At 39.2% G+C, this 21,264-nt stretch overlaps 1 long non-coding RNA gene across 1 annotated transcript in view; it reads right to left on the bottom strand.

The window, feature by feature from the left end:
* Window positions 1–21,264, bottom strand: part of LOC135328718 (uncharacterized) — a 70,289-nt gene that overhangs the window by 11,844 nt on the left and 37,181 nt on the right. Inside the window, exon 2 of the long non-coding RNA XR_010389725.1 lies at window positions 661–709. This is a non-coding gene — a long non-coding RNA (uncharacterized LOC135328718). The remainder of the gene's footprint in view (window positions 1–660; window positions 710–21,264) is intronic.

The raw sequence follows: 21,264 nt of genomic DNA, 5'->3' as shown, positions 1-21,264 counted from the left end.
GTAGACACAGGGGATCCCACTTCATCCTACTACCAGTACCTACTGCCACGAAGCGCTCACCTCATGACTTCAGTTTTTGTCTCACTGATTGTATCAGAATTAACTACTAAATGTTGTTTCTAAGGATACTGTATGTGATGCTTCACTTTTATGTGAAGCAGTTATTTCATTTATAGCTAAAACATATTCAGAAATTCATTCTTCATTCATTCTTCTATGAATATCTTCATTTCATCACACAAATTATTTTTTCTTATAAGTTGCACTAATCTTAACTACACCATTTACTATCCATACTAAAAGTCAGGAATGGTTCTTCTGTCAAAGCAAGTGCAGTATATTTACTTCAGTTCTGCACATGATTGCTACCAGTCTCTGACACGTGCTCTTATTGCAGTCTGTCTCATTAAGACATTATGGGATAGACTCTTAGATGGTGTGAATGGCTTAAGTCTTTCAGTCCACATTGTAACAGCTGAAAACCTTACCTCAACATACTATTTTAGCAAACAAACAAACAAAAAATCACAGACTAGCTTAAGAAATATATCTTCACACTATTTATTCTCTCCAACTATGAAGCAAATGTGTTCTTCCCCTGGTATTAAAATCTATGAATGATTCATTCCTGTATGATTCAGTTAATATCTATAAACTTACCCAATGTTAAATGTTGTTCTTGTATTTCCTGTTGTCCTGTTCTGCTGGGCTGAAAATAATAGCTTGAGTTAGTATTATCTGTACCCATAAGTACTGATAACTACACAGTTAGTTTGAAATGTGACCATAAGGGACTTACAAATATTTAGTTCATCCATATTAACGATCTTAATCACATTTTCCTAGTATCACACAGTACTGCACAATACATCAGGTACAGTATAGCAATATTAATCTTTCTGAGCATGTTCATTATAACAAGGTGCAAAGTACAGTACTGGTTTGTAGAATGGGCTGGGAGGTATACTACAAGCACAGTACAGTGACCACTCTGTACACCAACTTTGGAAAGCTAATTCGCTACATATATAGCAAAGAGAAGCAACAGCAAAACAAGAACTAGAGAACAGTTTTAGCTAGTGTGGTGCTACAAATCCATAAGGAAGTATATATTTGAACTATAACATTCACAGTTTTTGAATTATTTGTAATCTGAGTGACTTCAGTATAGCAACAGTGTTAGAGAGTGATTCTGTAAAATGAAACTGATTAAGTAGAAGTTAACAATAGAATAATGCAATTAAACCCCCAAAACACCTCTTATCAATCTCCCTGCCAGAACAGGATCATGCACCATTGCACATTGCTTCTTCCAGTCTATTCTTTTCAGAAACTGAATTATTGTATTCCTACAAATTACTGAAAGAAAACACATTGAACACATAAATGGAGAAACAGATTTTAAATTTGCCTGGTTTCACAACCAGGCTATTATTCCAACAACCTACCAGGAACCACGCAGACAAACTTGTCTCAAAAGATTTACTTTAGGGCATAAGCCCATTTTTTACATTGGGTACATTATAAAAATATTATATTAAAAAAAAATCAGATCCAAGGACAACCAATGAATTCACATTGTTTCTCAAAAACCATTATACATGCTTAGGTTGAGCATTATTAAACATAATCTGTGCATGACTCATTACATATATTAATTTGATAATGAAATTTATACTTCAATGCTATCAGGTACTGAAACCATTCACCCCACTCACTCACAGACTAGGGGGTCTAGGTTGATACTCAAATAAGGATGGAGCGTAATAACAATAATAATAGTAATAATAGTAGTAATCACAATAATAGATCACAGTTTCATTCACTATAACATAGCAAGAAAGGTCAATTTCTTTTGCTGTAGTCAAGTTAGAGAGCAGTAGAGATAAGAAAGGACAAATAGGCATCTGGGTAATTCTTTAGATGAGATAATATTAACAAAATAGTGATAAGAAAGGCCAGCTATGTGCTGGTATTGTAGCTGTGCATTAGCAAGGAAGTCTTGCAACCAATGCTATGAAAATACATTAAGGATGTGCATTTAGCTACAATGACAGTGTTTGACTTCATACTTTTGCCTGTAAGTATGGTATAAAACATTTTTGACCTAGTTCTTAACATCTTTGGATAAATCATCATTCACTTCTGTCTCTTTCTTGATAGTAATACATTATATATCAAAAATTTTTCTCAATTAGCTTTGCGCTTTTCCTCTGACAAAAAAGTCTTTCTCAAAACAAAAAAATTAAAAATTCCTTGTCACTACATCTATTGGTGCAACAAAATACTCACAGCTTTTATCAAAAGATGAACATTTCCTGTTACTGAAAGCCAGAAGTTAGCTGACAGTGGTTGTAGCTGGGTTGTGGGTGGAATAAAAGAGACCCTATTAGGAAAAATATGAGGGGGGGGAAAAAAGAAGCATCCATTTTTCATAGATAACGGTGGTAATTTTCTGATCAAAGGACTAGTGTTCTCTTTTATCTTGCAGCCATTATATAGTCTTTATGCACCTTTCTTTTACCACAGTTTCACTGCAACTTTTTAAAAGTTCAAAGTACCTCTGCTGCCCCTACCACCTCCCCCCAAAAAATGGGGCCTCGACACGGGCTGCCACGCACCCCCGCAGTGCAGAGATGCCTCCAAGTGCAGTGGCAGGAGGGCAGCACCTCACGCTTTGCACAGGGGATGTGCGACATGGGACGAAAGCATTTGCACCGCGTTAACAACCTGGGCCCTGCAGTGTCCTGCCCCCCCGCGCTGGAATCTCGTGCACCCGAAAGCCCCACCAAGGGGCAGCATTTGATGCGCGAGGTCCCAGAAGGGGAAGGAAGTCACATCAGTAGACAAGAGCCATGAAGTGGTACTTGAGGTCCTTCTTTCCAGAGAGCTACATGGCAGAAAGGTTTCCCCTTCCCCGCAGCTCCATCCAGACCGCCATCCCATGAGCTGAAGGCAGCATGAGGCACTGGTTAAGAAGAAACGTGAAAACGCCAAATTTGCGGCCAGTGAGTCTGTGTTTCATAATTAGATCCTCAGATCAGGTTTTCATTTTTACAAATGAGTTGGGTTGTTTATTCCAGCAATGCTGCTTCGTTCACATATGGAGAGGTTTGTTTCTGATCGTTCTCAGCGGCAGCTGAACCACAGACTTCTGTGGCAAGAATAGCAAAGGCCAAGTGGTGAAAACAGCACTTCATGGGTCCCAGAGACTAGCTACTGAGTAAGTGGCAATTGCATGTCACTCAGGAAGCAGAAATTACAGCACTGCCTGTAAACTGTACAGCTATAAATTAACAAAATGACAGAATTAACATAAAAGGTTTGAACAAGCCCATTTGTATACAAGCAATCTTTGATATGCCTCCAACTTTCACGAAGAGGCTGACCTGTGCCTTTAAATAATTCAGACTTTATGATCTTCTTTATAAAGACTAACTGTTCAAACCTTCACAACAAGCCTCCCTAAAACCAGTACAGTGCTTAACTGGGAAACACAAAGAATTGAATAAGCAATGGGTGCGGACGTTAGTGACACATCAAGAGGAGGAAGCTAGGACAGCTCTGTGCTTGTCTAGCTGCCTTCTCTGCCTTGGAGCTGTTTCTGATTGCACAGTAGAGAAATACAAAGTACTTGGCTCACACTCCTTCATGAATTACAGCACCAAAGAACAACGGTACATCCAGAAGATCTAGTATAAAAGTCAGTTTTGACAGAAATCATCAAAAGCAGAGTAAGAAATGATCCACTTACTGAGGATCTTAGAAAAGTAGATAAGAAAGAACAATAGCAACTCAAATCCCAACGTACCACAACATGGTAGACGAGTACTTTGGGTTTACCTGCATGCACTAGCTGAATAGTGAATTGAGATTATAAATCTGCTTGGTTAAATCGATGGAAACAGCAGTGCAGACAGTCTTCTCCTCATTCAAAAATAACAGATTTCAGTTCCTCTTAAACTGACTATAAACAGAAAAAGCTATAACCAAAATATGCCACTCTTTAAACCCAAGTAAGAATCCCCACAGGAGTCTGCACTGTTTAATAACATCAATTTAGTTAAATAGTATCAGTGACATGTAAGCCTGGGGCAAAAGCACTAAACATTCGCTTCCTGTGCTGAATCATTTCACCCTTTCACACACTTCTGTTGTTTAGGATAAAGCAGATTAGGAAACATCTTGTTTAACTTGGTTTATTGCAATCATGATGAATATTGCTCTGTTGCCTTTCTTGTTTGACAGAGATTGGAGAATTAGCAATCTATACATCAGTAATCATTCACTATGATATCATGTACTTTACAGATTACTTTTTCTGTAAAAGGTTGGAATGGAATCCATAATAGCTTTACCAAAATATTTGGCTACTTGAGACATAACCAGTGTATACCTCAACCTACCTGCTGGGGAAAACTCTATTCCTATCATTGTCACTATATCACTGTGTCTGTAAAATGAGGTTTTTGGTAGAAAAATATTAATAAACACATTTTTGAAGACCAGCGGATGCAAAACTACATCAGTTGTAGACCAACTACCTTATCAAGAGGTTCCTTAATTTAAACTATGGCCAAGTGTTTCCAAAGTACAAGACTCAATTTTCTAAAACTGACGCTTACATTTGAGACAGGGCTGCGTCCTGGCACTCAGATTGGCAGAGAGCAACTAAATTTTAGCGCGAAGTGAAAGTGACACTTGTACCAAACACAACGACTTCCATTTCTAAAGTCTCTCAGTTCTTTCAGAATAAAACCAGCTGGAACTTTTTATAAATGTAACATTATTATATTTATATTAAACTAATCTGTACTTATGAAAAATTAATCTCAAACTGAAAATTACTAATGGGGCTCCAGGGAGGAAGATCTCTCAGACTTAGAAGCAAAACAATTTGTTCTTCGTATGTCCAGTCCATACACAAATACCTCTTTAGCTGGAAATAGATCTTTTTAGGTATTTTAAAGACCTCTGGAGGAGATCCATAGCGGAAATTGGCACATTCATTTGACTGGGAAACTGCGGTATTGAGGCCTGTTAGTAGGCAGGCTCCCATCTGGGACCAGCGAAGGTTCCTTGAGAACTGCAAAGGTAACAAATTGACTGACCAGGATTCACCTACTACTCCCCAACTAAAGAACAGAAAGACTGAAGAGGTTGAAAGAAAGCCCTTCCATATTAAATGCTTCTGTGCTATTAGGCTTTCAATCTCAAATTTGCAAAAAGGAGCACTTTAACATACATCAGAAATGTAAGATTGTTCACAGTGTGATATGACTCTGAACTTTTATAATAAGCTGAACTGATTAGTAGTTCTTTTGGCCATCCAAAAAGGGATTTGAACAGAAATTAGTTACCAGGTGGTTTTCATTTTATAGAAGTAAATGTCAAATAAAATCCTACTATACCTAAATAGAGAAAGAAAGAAAAAATATGAGGCAGAATTTCTATACTATGACTGACTGATAGAATTAAGCAGATGAATAAAATTGCAACCAAAGAAGAAACTGGATAAAAAAAGATCCATAACCCACTGATGTACTTTATGAAAATCGGATCAGAGCACTAACTTTTACTGGGTCTCTTTTCATCCCAAAGGGCTTCAGAGGGGGCACAGTTTCTCAAATATATACCATCTGTTGCAGGCTGTGAAGGAAATGAATATCAGTACCCAAGTGCCAGGCAAAATGTTTTCCACATAGATTTTGTTTCTCAGGAAAATGCATTTACTAGTAACCTGAAACTTTTTTAAATTGTAGATTTAATTCATCTTATATCTGTGATGAGCAAATAGGAAAACAATAATGGAACATGCAAAATATTTGATTTTGATATTCTTGACAATGCATCGTTTTAAAAGTTACCTTGAATTTCAAAAGAAATACAGAGAAAGCATCCAAACTGCATGAGAAGCTTAATTCAAATCAAAACCATTTTCAGAGGTACTGAAGAGTACAGGATTACAGCTCACATAGATCTTTCAAACATACTAGTAGGGAAGGGTATTAACCATGACAGAACAGGTATCAGACAGATAATACTACCTTAGGTTAATGGAACCTTAAGTGTTCTCCCTTGGCACATCAAGGGTCCTCACCATAAACCTGGAATCCAAGAACAACCAAGTATGTTGCTCACTTTTACACAAAACTTTTACTCAGTGCTTAGAAAATTATTTTTAATATTTACTCACCTGATTGCATAGCATCGAATAGATCAATTAATTATGACATATAACATCTGAAGATGAAAAGTAATTTACTGGTGCTTAGTCGAACTACATCATGGCAATTAAAATCTTGTAGCATTCACATCCCCGCAGCTACAGAGATTATACTTGTTGTAGGATAAGAACATTTTATTTTTCCCTTTATACAGTAGAATTTTTTCATTTCTTATTTGCTTATTTCAACAGATTTATTTCTTATTATGACAGACAGAAGGTTAATAAGGTCAAATTTTTCCATAAAAAGATGCACAAGACAAAAAAACCCCAAGGCAAACTACTTCACTGTTGATAATACAAATCAAGAGAATTTAATCTTTTAAACTTCAGGTTCCATCACAATATTTGGCAAAGTGCCCCAGCAAGCTTCATTTTTAACAAATTGGCAATTTCCAGTGTGGGGGGAAAACCTTTGCTGGAAATTTTTTTTTAACAGCTTTAGTTTGCAAGAATAAAAATACTAGCTTGGAGAAACTACTGTTCACACCTTATACATAATTCATATAGAACTTGACATTCCCATCACTATAACTCATCATTGCTTATGGATTTTTTAATTCTCGCAGCCTACTGTTACTGTATGGAAGTGACACCTCACTTTGCAGATGGAGGTCCCATCTGCGATAGGAACTGACTCAGGTTTCAGGCCAGCATCCCCCCATCCATGGCTAAAGTAGTCTTTCTTTTACAGAGCTGAAGTCTTCCTGCAAGGCATTAAAAAATACATATGCATACACTATAATTACTTACTATTTTCCTACTTGTTTATCCCTTCTCAGAGGCCAAGTTAAAGTTTTATCCTATAACCACGTGTGCGTGAATGACCTCCCTCAGCAGTGGTGCTAACAGGAATCATACTCCAGCACTGGCCAGTGGCTTCCTGAGTGTTTTTTTCCCTCCATCCCGCCTTCACAAACAAAAAACTTTCCTTTCTGCTTGGAGAAGCATTTTCTGGATACACAGCCCACACAATGAAACCATTTCAACTGTGTTGATTTACACTGCTTTACATGCTCTCAGACTATTTCTTTTCACTGTCAAAGACAAAATCAAAATGTGTAAATTTAATGCAACTTTTTTATGAATACTTAAAACATAATCGCATCTTCTTTATGGGTCTTCTGCTAGCTTAGTCTCATTAAAATTCACTCTTATGAATGTGCAGCACAGAGAAAATGCTGCTAACATGTCACAATAAACCAACTGTCTGAAACCCTACAGAAAAAGAAGAATTAAAAAAAAAGGTAACATTTGCCTTGTACCTTGTAGTTTACGAGAGAAGATATCTACAAGCAGCTGTAAAATGGTCATAAAATAAAATTGGAATTTATATCAAAATCACTCTTAATACCTTGGGGCTTTTCTATCTGTGCATAGTTTACCCTCAGAGATTTAGTGGTGGAGTTTTATGTTAACGGGCTGAAAGTTATAGTGGAGTTGTCAGTAATACTACCTTTTTTTGGTGTGTCTGCCTATATATCAGTCTATTTATTTTTAAATAGCAAGACAGTAACCCCCAGAAGGTGCAATATGAAAAAGCTATTGGCAACAGCTGAACGGTTATAGATCTGTTAGCCATCCTTAATGAAAGTGCTACTGAATACAATCTTTTTATTATTTTTTACAATATGTATTTTTAATGGGGGATGGGAGGGAGAATGAACTTGAACATGACCTTTCCTGCCCATGCTCCACACTGACCAGGAGAATGTTTTGACTTCCATTTAAAAATTCTGTTGAGACAGATCATTTTTTACAAAGCTGCAAAAGAAACCACAAGAAAATTCATGTACATACTGAACGAATTTATGACACAGTTCTCCCATAACATAATGTCTGAGGCAGCAGTGGAAACCAGTTACCATAAAGGCATTTGAAAAAAAAAAGACTGTGTGACATTTTAAGTCTTGTTCTAAGATAAGGAAGACATACATATATATGTATGCATATTTTTATATATATGTATACAGATACAAAAGGAAAAGTGCAAGGAGTAAGTTTATTGAAAGTTTCCACTTTGAAGGGATGACTAATGTAAGGGACTTGAATTAAAAGAAACAGGAAACACTTTGTAAATGTTATCCTCTTACTGTAGGTCCTGCCTCATGAGTAATAATAGCCCTAATGATTTCCAGTTGGAGAAGGAAGAAAAATTACTTCTAAGTATAGTATAAGGTTTATCCAGCATCAAAAGCATGAGAAAAATTTCACTTTCAAACTCAGACACAAAGGTTCCCATTGTCTGGTGATGTTTCACAAGGAAAGTTTGCACAGCTTTACTATCTGTCAGCTGAGGCTCAAGTCTAACCTCAATATTTATTAAGCTCAGCTTTTATCTGTTGTGGCCTCTAAGGCTGTAAAAATGTGTCATTCCAGAGGTTAAAAAAAAAGAAAAAGAAAAAAAGAAAGTTCCTCCTCCCAGATGCTCTAGTATTCCAACCCAAATGCTTTCGGTTACCTTTCAGCTAAGGAGATTCTCAGGAATAACACCAAATGAATTTGTACAACCAGAGTATAGCAGTCTGAAATAGTTTTATTTTCCAAATAGCAAGCGCAAATGTTGAATATATTCCCATTCTTTTGATTACTATCTTATATAGTGCTACATAACCCTGAGATTACTTTGTCTCCTCAGCTACCAAAAGAACAATTACCCAGAGTTGTTTACAGTACGATTACATAGGGAATTGTCAAACATCATGTCTGAAATAGCGCAGAAGAATCTTATTTCATTTTCATGAAAATTAGAAATGGAGAAAATTGTGTGGTATAGAAACAGCTGATAAGCTTAAGTCCTAACAAACTGCCTTCTCCTGAGCAGAGCTATTGTTAATTGCCTCTGTGTGAGGCCACTCCAGTGTGAATTAAAACATATTAGCCTAGACCACAGCTGATCATGTATCTGTACATACCAGGTATATTCCACTGCTAGGTCAAAATGGGACCTCGCGTTAGTAACGCTACAAATCTGAGGGTTGCCTACTGATGACCAACGCAATATAGGCACTGCCGTCATCTGGACCTCTTTGCTTCTGAGAGCACGGCACCAAAAACTGCATGCAATACTTCCTCTTCCTTTCCCTCTCTTTTTTTTAAATTTATGTCTATGGTCACTTTGCTTCAGGATACAGAGCAATGATTATTTTCTCACAACAGGCCATACTAGGTCATGAAAATTCACTTTTCAGGTGCAAAATTTGTTTTCATGAAAATTTCAAGCCACTTCAGAACTACCAATAACTTTCAGATGTTTCTTTTTGGGTGAGAGAGTGAGAGACAACTATCACTGCAGTTGGAAACAAGGAACAAGATTTCTGACACTGGACGATCCCTTCACCACTGAGAATGAATAGAGTTTAAAGAGGCCAACTATATGCATAGTGCTTGAGAAGGAAGCTTAGCTGTTGTGTCATGCATAATGATACAAAATCTCATACTCTTCCTAGAGGTGGTACAGCTGCAGCAGCATAGAGTTAGTTTATAGCAACATCAGGAAGCCCAAAGATACAGCAGTTAGGCTGATGTATATCATCAGAGCCATGATCAAATATTTTAACATACTACTGGGCTTTGCTTGGGAACAGCCCTTGCAGTGGTGACAGAACTACAGGCAGTGTAAATAAACCAAGAACAAAACCTGCACAGCTTCCTTTTCACAAGATCAATTTCCGCTGGGAGTAGAAACGTCGAGTTTGAGTTACCCTAATCCTCTTGAGCCACTACATGCCGTTAATAATGAGTGGACAAAGCCAGACAGTGCTTAAGAAAGAACAGAAAAGACTCAATAAAACAGTTCCAAGTCCACAGAGTATCACCTACAGGATGAAGCATTCCTGGTTATAGTAAGTAGGTTTTAAAGAGCTCTGAAAAATGAATTAAATCTAAACGGGAATTACATTTCCCATGACCACAGACAGCCTGATGATTTTGGCTTGGTTATAATGTGACCAGGAATAACTTCAACCAGAATTTGATGAACCCTAATAGCCTAGGATTTGTTACTACCTGATTATCTCAGGACCAGAGCCGGCTAGGTAATATACTCCTAGGGAAGAGTGGAAGAAGAAGGTATACTTGGTGCCAGCTGACTGTTACCACCCATGCATGATACCATCTGGAAGCAGGCTGGTGGCTTAAAAAAAAACAAAAACAAAAACAAAAAAAAACCAAAAAAACACACACACACTTTAATAAAAAGAAGAAGGGCTATTAAGTGGTCTCAATATGTGCACTAAACGGTATGAGAAGTTTGGTTAAAAACCTCCTGTTTCCTTTATTACAAGCTGAGGCTATATGAAAAAAAGTGTTGAAATATGTTGGGGGCAGGTGGTGTGGCTAAGGAATAACTTTTTTTTAAAAAAAAGCCACAACTCTTTTTTCCTTCTTCCTTCCTTTTTTTTTTTTCTCCCCCCCCCAGCAAGTAGATGGATGTTCAGTGAAAGCAGGACCACCCTGGAGAGAAGCAGGGTGCCACCAATCTCATTTTTTGGGCTAAACTGGTGAAGATAACAGAGGCATAGTATCCCAATGCCTGACACTGAGGCATCCCGTTAGCCACTGAAATCCTCAGCAGAGATTGGAGCACTCAGGCTCTCAAATACATGGTGAAAATCAGTGATCTGTGAACAGGATTCACAGGAACATGTGGGTCAGGCTACCCAAAAGGAAATACAGAGACTTGACACCAACTCTTAGACCCCACAGGAAATGAGGTGCCTAAGTTCCCATTAAAAGGGAGGCATATTTCCTTCTAGGATTTACAGCTGTGATTCCTCTCCAGAGGTGAAGTGCTTTCTTCCTTTCTGCCCCACAACCAGAAGAGTGAAAACAGGCATGTGGTGTTCATACTGAGTTGTACCTTATACCTCAAGAAATCTGTGGGATCACGCAAAGGCCATTATAAATGTTAGAAAGCATGGGAGACACTGGCCAAAAATCCGAAAACCTTCCTCAGATACGTTGTTATAAAACAAGTTCATCTGCAAGTAATTTAATTTAGTTATCTGAAAAAGCTTAGAAGTGCTCTGCACAGCATTAGGTGTCTAAGGCCTATCACAAAAGCAATCAGATCACACTGGAGACCAGCTGTGCATCAAGGAGATTGCTTTTATCTAAGTGATAAAAACCTTGTAGAGTGTGAACAATACTGGGCATAAAATGTAACATTTTTTAATGAACAACATAAAAGATGAAAAGAATGAGCACAAGAAATGGCAATTCAGTCAGAAGATGGGGAAAAGAAGCCTCCCTAACATGACATTTTATAGCAAGTGGGTTTTGCAGTAAGCAGAATTTAGAGGGGGAAATACTATTTTTTCTGTTCTAATTAATCCAGTTGGGGTACCTTGCAAATCAGTCAGGAATGTTCCAGCATCAGCTGACTGAACAAAAAAAGACAAGCACTAACTTATTTTGGACCTGTTTCAGATCTAGGATAAGTGGTTGAAACTCCATTAATTTCAATGAAGATGCAAAATTGGCCTTTTTACTGTAATCTTCTACATCAACATGAAAGAAAAAGCATAAACCATTAAGCATATAACTGCCTTTATATTTTATTTCCTTTATGAGGCTCCTAGCAGGACATTAACAGAAGATTACATCTTTTGTGAGGCATCTAACAGAACATTAATGATGGAAGGGTGCCCAATAAATAAAATGATTGTTATTACTACTGCTTAGAGTTGGCCTACCAATATCAACTGATAAAATTTCAACGTTTGGAAAAGTCAGGAGCTAATTCAGCACTTTGCATTTCAAAACACCTTCTGCAAGTGTTAGCATTATTTTGTCCAGCCCAACTAAAATGCACCTAAAATTTCATTTCAGCACCAAAATTTCTTTTGACTGCCAGGTGCTGAAGATGCCCTTGGGAGAGTTCTGGGCATGGCTACAACAGCCTGTGCATGGAAAAGGCCAGTACAGAATACTTAGAAGTGAAGAGAAAATCAAGAATTCAAATACATGCTGACTGACTAGAAGCACAGCTTTTTGTGGAGTTTGAACACAGATACCTACATTTTTCATGCCTTTGTCAACACCAGCTTTTCATTTGTGGTGCTTCTCCACACTTCATAGTGTCTTCTCACCCAACATCATGCCTAATGCAGTGGTCCATCACACTATTTCAATATATCTCACTTGCAGGCAACGAGAAGCATTTTGTAATTGATGATAACTAGGTAAAGACCAACTGAAAACTCAGAATCAAAATTTCATTTTTCTGCAATGTCTCACATTCAAAACCAAAGGCTCTATCCATTTTTAAAAGATGACTTAAACATCTCCAAGTGCAAGGATTCCAAATCTAAATACAAATTCCATATATACATATATATATATTTATATATATATAAAAATATATAAAAATCTTTCTCAATTTTAGTTTTTAAGATTTCTAAATTTGGCCTAGATGTCTGGGTTGTCAAATAAATACCTTGCTTTTAATTTGTTCCCTGTCTCTAGATTTCACCTTATCAAATCCTTTAAGGCAAGCAAAATAGATGTTAATGAAAATGCTCTAAGCTAACAGTTACATTTGAACACCTTCATTGACTTTAGAGAGACTGCACAGGCACAACGGTGAGCAAATTTTGGCTGAAGAAAGATGCAACATCTGTTTGGTATCAAAATTTTGGAAAGCAGATACAGGCCTCAAGATATCAGTGCTGCGTTTTTAGACTACTGCTAACACATGCCATTCCCTTAACTTCTTGCTATGGACAAACTTGCATGTTCCTATTTCAGAAAGTCTTATCATTTTCAAAAAGACAGAGAGAGAGAGAGGGAGAGACGGAGAGAGAGGGAGAGGGAGGGGGAGAGAAGCCCCCCACCCACACACACAAAAAGGACTCCAAGTAAACACTGAAATAAACCACCATTTTTTCACATAATTGCCTTTAAAATACTGATGGTTTGGTACATGTCATTTAGTAAAAGCTTAAAAAGGTAAAGTTTGCGCTAGGATAAGATCAGAGTCCAGAACTGCACCTTGAGTATTTATTATCGCTTGTCTTTCCCTTCCTTTCCTTCCAGTTCTCTTCTGTACACCCAATTGTCTTGTCTGTCTTTATCTCTTCTGTATACCAAGGGTAGTAGAAATATTGCCAGCTTGCCTTTTCCCCATGACAAAATAATTATTTTAGTAGGACTTTAAAAATTTCTTTTGATGAGATTAATCCTAATAAAGTCTACCAGTCTCTGAGCTTTTGCAAAGCAAGCCCTGCTCATCCATGGTAGAGCATGGATACCAGCAGTATGAGCTTTCCAAGAACCATCACAGTTCAATTTTCCTCCTACTACAGAGGTTTTCTACTTGTGAGAGAATAATTCAAGTTTCCATACCAAACTGCTCTTTGGTTGGTGAAGCCAAAAAACCAAAAGAGATAACAGTGCTAAGAGTGGTATTTTTCTTGTTCTGAGAATCTGCCTCCTGAGGCTTGGACAGCACTTGCTCACAATGCTTTATACAGACAAAAGAATATTTTACTAACCAGTTATTGCTAAGACCATTTATCTTCATTAATTTTCTCCTTATGGCTGTCCAAGAACTGTATTGTACTAGAGAACTGGATTAAATAAATTATCTTGTCTTTCTTCTCTCTTCTACTCTGTAGTTTGTAGATTATTTCCATTTGTTATCTTCTATGCTGAAGCCACTATTCCTTGGACAGAGCAAAGTCACGTACTACATCTGGTGAGGCTGCTAGGTCTTCATATATTATTGCAATATGAAAACATTATCCATGAGAGCTTTGATGATTATCAGATAGGAATAATTTATAGGCAATGTTCACATGAGATGCATCAAAGTGAGTGATCTAATAAGAAAAATCTCCATATGTTACTATCTAAGATGTCATTTTCTCAGCATCATCCTATCCTCCCTAAAAAACTCATAGAAAAGTACCATCTTTTCCCTGTTCAAAAGGAAAATGTTGCGACTTCCACAGACGGAAGCAGGAGGATAAAACTAGGATAAACAACCTAGATCATAACACTGAAGTGATTTCACTGGTGATTTTTCTCCCTCCCTTGCCAATGGGACAAGGTAGTGCTGGCTTTTTTCTACAGCATCCACACTATGTTTGAGCACAGGACAAATGTACCAGGCAGTCCTAAGCATCACACGCACAGATTTGGAAAGATATTTGAACAATGAATCTCATAAGCTCTACACTAGTTCAGATTTAGATATCTTGCTACAAAGCAGCAGACAAAGGAGACAAAGCAGAGAGCTCAAAATCTACCGCTGTCTCCTCGTTTGGGACCAAGGAAGAGAGGACCTTTTGAACAGCCAGGCCTCCTTGCAGCTACAAAAAAACCCAATAATACCTTCAATGAGGCAAGAGAGAGTTTCTTGTGGTACCTGTTTGCTTCACCTGAAGGCACAAGAGAGGTAATTCACATGATGAATCATGGAACAGCTTTACGAGAGGTCTCACAGGGCACCATGCGTATGAGGTATAGGCCGAAAGGACTTCAACAACAGAAGCACTCCATAGCCTAATGCACCTGAACTGGCAGCAAGGGATGATTGGGTCCAGCCATAGGACTTCATAAACAGCTTCGGGTCATGCAGCTTAGTTTTTTTTTTCTCTCTCTCTTTTTTCCCCCCTGCTCTTTTTATTACTGTTTATTCTGTATTTTTAAGAAGAAGCTTGTTCTGTGCACTTCTTTTAGGGACCCCTTTTAACGAGAAGATGCATGGGAGCCAACAGTCCTGACTCATGATTCAGGAGACAGCAAATATTTGATGGCTTTCATTTTTTGTTTACTATACACATAAAGACACATGACACTGCTACCAAATACCTTCTTGTTCTTCTGGTACCATTAGGAACAGAGGCTTTGCTTATATTCTCTCTCTGAATAACCTTCCCAAGCCATAGTCAAAAGAAGAAGCAGTTTTTAATTTGAGTTATGTCCAAGAGATGGCCTCAATAAACAAAATGCAAAGGGGAAAGGGACAATGGAAAGAAAGGGTGGCACACTTTCTACATATAGAAACTGAATATCATAACTATAGATAAATTCTTCTGGTTCTCTCCCGGTTTAAGTGTGCCAGTAGAGCTGGTCCTGGAGTATGCAAAGCACAGTCTTGCTGACAAGCCTTCTGCTATTAGGCCAATACCATTTGCCCGCGCCTGCCTATACAACACAGTGTGGAACAGGATACACTCCTCTGACTTCTGCCTCTCAGACAGGGCATACCACTCCAGGGCATGGGAAAAGGATTTCATGTTTTCTAGGCAGGTTATTAGGTAATCCCTCTCCTCTGGCCGGTCAGGTAAGAAGCAACCAATGCCTAGAGGGGAGCAGGTTTTTAAACCCTTTTAACCAGGTACTGCTGCCACAGACCAGCAACAAACACAAAACTTTGCTGTAACTCGAACACTAACAGAGAAAGGTAAAACTAGAGGGTCAGAAAAGACCCAGGAAAGCTCCAGAAAGCATGAACAGAATGGGGAGGAAGCTGGACAGGACACTCCAAGTTTCTGAGGCATACACATTCATCATCTTGATGCCTGGTCATGCCTGTGGCTGCAAAGGGACAGGAAGAGGGTATAGAAGGCAGGCACCAGCATCCCAGAATAATGTCCAGCATTCACACACTTGGTCTCTCTGACCCACTGCCGACAGTGACAGTAGCATGGCATGCAGTCATTGGGAACGTGTGCCCATCTATGGCTTCAGCAACAAGTGAATCTAGAACACAGTGTCCAGGGTGTTTTGGATGGCAGCAAGCCCAGAGCAAACTAGCGAAGATGCAGCTTTACAGACCTCCTTGAGACAACAACCTTGGCAGACCTACCAGCATTCAGCTGCCATGTCAGAAAGTATTAAGACTCTTGCACGAATCACTTCCAGTGAGTGATGTATTCCAGAAACATATGCAATGCTGCTCCAGTTCTGTTCAGTTTATAACACAGAGCCCATGTCACAGAACGGAAGATCCACCATTAACAACCTATTTTCTGGCTGATTAAGTGGTCTCCTCGAACGTGCTACAAATCTGCGCCAAGAACTGTCAAAGCACAGTGTCGCGGCCTGAAAGGAGTCGTTCACGATGACCTCCCTCCCCTTGGGACCAACGACCAAGTTCGTGATGCCCTTGGACTGAATTAAGGTGAAACAACACCAGCCAACCAGTTTTAAGATTTATTAACACAAAGATAAGGCATGTGGTCAAATAGGATAACCAACTAGCTAGACAAGTCCCGTGCCACACGTTTCAAACAGATTCAACAAAGGAGAGGGAAGAAGAGAGGAGAGAGAGAGAGGGAGAGAGAGAAAAGATATCACCACCCATGGATCCAGCGGCGTCCCGTTGGTCCTCTTCCTTTGGGAGTCTCAGCAGTGGGGGGGGCGGCTTCCATCTGGTGGTAGGTGGGTCCTCTTCACTCAGCTCGAGTTGGGTACCTCCGAAGAGGGACCCCGAACAAAGAAATCCCTGGACAATTATACCTTCCAATCTAAGCTCTCCACCCCTCACACGGTAGTTCAGACCAATAGCAGTTTTTTGGGTCTGGGGTCTCCTGCTCCTTACTGGATCTCACCGTCATTCCTAGGCAGGCTGTTTTCTGCTGCAGTTTCTTCCACAGGTGTGTCTCCATTCCTCGGGTTCTGCTATTGTCTCTCAAGGTCCTGACAAAGAGTTGGTAACTCCAGCAATTAGCACTGTTTCAGATGCACATTGCTGGTAACTCCCTTATCGTTCCCGCCTGCACCAGCTCTGGGGCCCTTTCTCACCGAACTAGGGAGTGCGGCCTAAGGCTTCAGCAAATTTAGCCACTCATGCCAAGCAAGTTTTATAGAAGTTGTGCTAAAAACGGACAATAATTTACAGTCCAGATCCCAAAGTCTCTGCCCGATTGTGGTCTCGTTCAGTGCAGGCTCGGTGTGTCCCGGGTGGTCGCAGGGAGACCATCTCTGGGGTCGCAGCAGCCCAGTCCTGTTTCTGCCAGGGACAGATGGCTTGTTCGTGGTTATGGCCTGCCTGCACCCCATGCACCAAGAAATGTTTAAGGCAAAAAGATTCATTCATCGGTCCGCCACACACAGCAGCGTAAGTTTGCTGGTGGCAGACTCCAGGTAGACTCTGCTCTCCAAGTATTAGTGAGCAGCTGAAACACATCAGTTGTTCACACCAGTCACAGGATTACAGCCTCAGAGATGAACATCAGGCTGCTTTCTCATGCACTGATGGACTTGCATGCCTGATGCTGTCCACTCTGGAATTTTCTATTCTTTTTCTGTTGTCCTCCGATCTTGTCAGCCATAAAGTGTTGCAACATCCTGTTGCAGTAAGATTACTGTGGACTCTGGAAGGCCATCTGGATCTCATATATAAGACTTGTATTGTAGGGCTAGGAATGTTGCAAGTAAACCAGGGAAAGGTAGAAGGGACTTGGTGACTGAGGCACCAGCTTATGGGTAAGCATGATGCCTGACAACTCCAGGGGCCACGCAGTAAGGACAGACAAAGCCATTCTGAGGCCATCCTAAGAGCAGTCATTGGTAGGTGTGAGAGAGACACTCCTTTGGAAAAGTCTAGTGCAGGAGTACAGATGTGGCTGAAGAGGAGGTGCACATAACTTCAGTAAAAATGAAAAAAAGCCACACCACATGTATATGTCGATCTGCCCCCAAAAAACAGTTTTGAAATAACCAGTCTTATCTCACAAGAAATAAGTATTCTGCTTGCTTGTGATACTGCTAAATCTAGGAGTCCACAGAAAACTAGCACAGGATATCTTGGTATATAGTTGTATTCCAAGACTACATTATTAGCTTAAGCAGGAACTCTTGGAAATAAACGGATTTAATCAGGGTGTGGATCCATAAGGAAGGATGTATAAAGAAAGATATACAAAAGCTACTTAGGTGTCAAAAAATCCAAGAGAAAAGCCATAAACAATTTCTATTGGCCTCAAGTGACTCAAATTTGAGAACGCCAAACTCATCTCATGGGCCACAAAAATAGACCAGGTGTAGCAAGAGAGGCCATGTTTCTGATGAGGGGAGGATTATCCCCTGGGGTGGTGCAGTAACAGTTGGATTTTTATGAACGAGAAAAAATACCCAACAGCTCCCCCCCAAAACACCCAACAACTCCCCCCCACCAAAACAAACAATTTACATTGTCCTACATCACAGTTCCCACTGCACAGAGACAGTATATATCAATAGGTATAAAATACCCTAACTAAACACAGATAGCCACATATATCAAATATAGGCTTGTTAATACAGCATATCTGATGTAATAATCCTGACAACAGCTACAGATCAGCAGGCACAGCTTTAAGCTTTTTGCAGCAAAGCCTAGGTTTCGAGACTTTTTTTTTTCCTGGTGGAGAACCAGATCAACACAGTAAGTTCCCCTACTCCAAAAAATTGCCAAATCAGATTGATTTTACTTAGTGCTTAAGTTATACAACAGTACCAATGATATACAGGCTACCAGTTGCTGACTTTTCATTCAGTAGAACGATGTAAACAAAAACAACTTTCTTCTCTAAAACCTACATAAAAATTACTGAGATTTGCAAGTACCTAAAGATACAGGGAAAGAAGAGTCTCAGATTGATTTATGATCCCAGAAGCCACGATCATTTCACGGAAGCAATGCTGTGCCTAACTCAGAGAGAAAATAATCACTGTAAACTTCAGCCATGTCAAAATGGTATCTATGAAGTCATTGCCAAGGTCAGATAAATTCTCCAGAGCAGTAGGTAATACTTTGTACAATTCCTTGCAACAAGGTAAGAGACAGTGACACTCCTCTTTTGTTGCAGAAAGTTCCAGAGACATAATCATCACAGGTGAGACTGCTAAATCCAAGGATGTAACAGCCAACCTAATAACTATACTGCCCCTGATACATCTTGGGGAGACATGAAAGTCCACAGCAGAACATGAAGCACCTCTGAGGCTGAACTGAGCACAAGCAACCTAATTATTAACAGTGGTTCTGATGTTCATTACACTCAGCCATCAAATGAGATCTGATTATGAATTGTTATTCAGTTTGGCTGGGGAAATAAGCTCTAGGCAACTTCAGCATTAAGAGGTTTTGCACGTTTTGCAGACGTAGCCTGGTGAAGAGAAGGCTTAGAGGGTTCCTATCAGTGTTCATAAATATCTGGCGAGAGGGTGTAAAGAAGACAGAGCCAGGCTCTTCTCAGCGGTGCCCAGTGACAGGAAGAGAAGCAATGGCCACAGACTGAAACACAGGAAATTCCACCTGAACATAACAAAACACTTCTTCACTGTGAGGGTGGTTGAATGCTGGTACAGATTGCCCAGACAGGTTGCAGAGTCTCCATCCTTGGAGATACTCGAAACCCGACTGGACACAGTCCTGGGCAACGTGCTCCAGCTGACCCTGCTTGCGCAGGGCGTTGGACGAGACAACCTCCAGAGGTGCCTTCCAACCCCAACTATTCTATGAAGTGTCAAATGTTACACAACGCTGATCTGTTAGACAACAGCTGGACACTGAATGAAACCAGACAGATTCACAATCACTATTGAGCAACACAGGCGAATTTTATACAGGTACTTTCACCACTCATCAGTAGTATCTGCTTGTCATTTATATGATTGGCTGTAGTGAGATACTGCAGGAACTTGATTAGAAACACCTGACAATTTTCAAGATGTTGATTTACTACATGCAGTACATCAAAATTTATTTTTATGACTAGCAGAAACATGAACTAGAGAAATTAAAATGCTGTACAAAGCCTGATTGTAAAGAAATTTGCTACATTATTGGGATAATTACAACTAACAACTGTCTGGCTCATTGCAGCTCTCATCCTTACATGCAGTACTGTGGCATGGATAGCTTAAGCAAAAATTAACTTAATACACTCAGCAGCATAAAATATTTGCAAGAAACCATGAGAAATTAATATCTTGCAGAGTTCTGCAAATAAACAGTGCAGTAACTTCACATACATAAGTGACGGGCTATTTACTTTGCAGGTGCAGTCTTTGCCAGCTGCTATCTTTATAAAAACAGCTCTGGAAATCCGACTCAATCCTTGGATAGGCAGTTATGGAAAACAGTGGGCACAAGCAGTTCTGGTTGCAGCAAATTAATTGCTAATAAATTACCATAAATTCTCATGGTGAAAAGTAGGGTTTACTATGTTCAAGATGACCTATAAGCTCCTTCTCCCATCAGTGTTTTTGATCAGCTTTGCTCTTCCCCTTTCCACCATTCTTAAGATCCTATTTGTCATCACCCTTTTTTGCTGGTCCTCACTATTTAGTGGCAATTAGCTTTCCAAAAGAAAATAATATCTTTCAAATACTACATTACACTGTACAGCAGAATGAACCATTTTATCTGATGAATCTGGCTTCTTCCTGATCATTACATAAATTGTCCTTTTCAGACTTCATTAATTATCTTTTCTCTCTCTCGTTTATAGTTTTTAATCATGGATAATTTACAAGTAAGTGATTATGATTATTTGAGAGCCAAAATTCAAGCTGTGTTTTACTGGTTATTTGTCTGAAAAAATTACCAGGCCACTGATTTTACTCTGTTTACATGCTGCCAATGCACAGAATATGCATGTAAACTCCCGATCTGGTTTCTGGAACAGCTGCGCATGAAAATATAAAATTTATTTCCTGTGAACATTAAAACATCCTATTAAAATCCACACTTTCACAGGTTCATGAAAGTCAAACACTGATAAGGTATGACCAACTAAAAACAAGTTCCCTGTAACACTTAACTGATACTTTATTTTTAATACCTGTTGAAATGCCCCAGTCTAGCTTTTATTTCACTATTTAAACCAATAGTTTGTACTAAAAAAAACCCCAAATCTGAGAAGAACCTCAGAAGATAATCTAATCCACTATTTTCACTAGCATGGAATCAGTTAGTTAGTCTCACATAACTCTTGACAGGTATCTGTTTAACCTGTTCTTAGAGCTCTCTACTCTTTGCAAGCCATCAAATCAAGTGTGTTTTTTTTTTTTTCCTCAATCTTCAGAACCAGGATTTT

Source organism: Dromaius novaehollandiae, chromosome 1, assembly GCF_036370855.1.
Source record: "Dromaius novaehollandiae isolate bDroNov1 chromosome 1, bDroNov1.hap1, whole genome shotgun sequence".
Classification (NCBI taxonomy): Eukaryota; Metazoa; Chordata; class Aves; order Casuariiformes; family Dromaiidae; genus Dromaius; species Dromaius novaehollandiae.
The sequence above is the reverse complement of the archived record's forward strand: the minus strand, read 5'-3'. Positions and strand labels throughout refer to the sequence as shown.